The following is a 497-nucleotide window of genomic DNA, read 5'->3' on the forward strand; positions in this document are numbered from 1 at the left end:
TCCATCAAGTCCATTGTCCGTGAAGGCGGTCGAGCACAACACAGACCAGACAAGGTGAACAAAAGCTTACTACGAGTGTACTTATATGACTCACTGGTGTGGTCCGCACGGTCCTCACATCGAGACAATCAAGTCAAGAAGGAGGCACGCCGACAAGCTCATCAGTGTTAAGCAACCTTCTCCACAGCATGTCAAGTCACTCGTCTGACAAGCTAGGAGCACGATGCATGTCCACCAATGTAAAGCCTTAGTCTCCAGACCAAGTCAAGTCACTCGTCTGACAAGGAAGGAGCCTAAGTCAAGCTTCACCAGTACCCATTACCTAGTCCATGGCTGCATTAAGCACTTCATGAACAGGACAAGGTAGAGCCATAATGAGTGTACAGTATACGTACTGGTGTGGGTCGCACGGTCCTCACATCAAGACAATCAAGTCAAGAAGGAGGCACGCCGACAAGCTCACTAGTGTTACGTGTCCCGCTCCATACCATGGTCAA

The sequence above is a fragment of the Anopheles merus genome, unplaced genomic scaffold, assembly GCF_017562075.2.
Source record: "Anopheles merus strain MAF unplaced genomic scaffold, AmerM5.1 LNR4000015, whole genome shotgun sequence".
Lineage (NCBI taxonomy): Eukaryota > Metazoa > Arthropoda > Insecta > Diptera > Culicidae > Anopheles > Anopheles merus.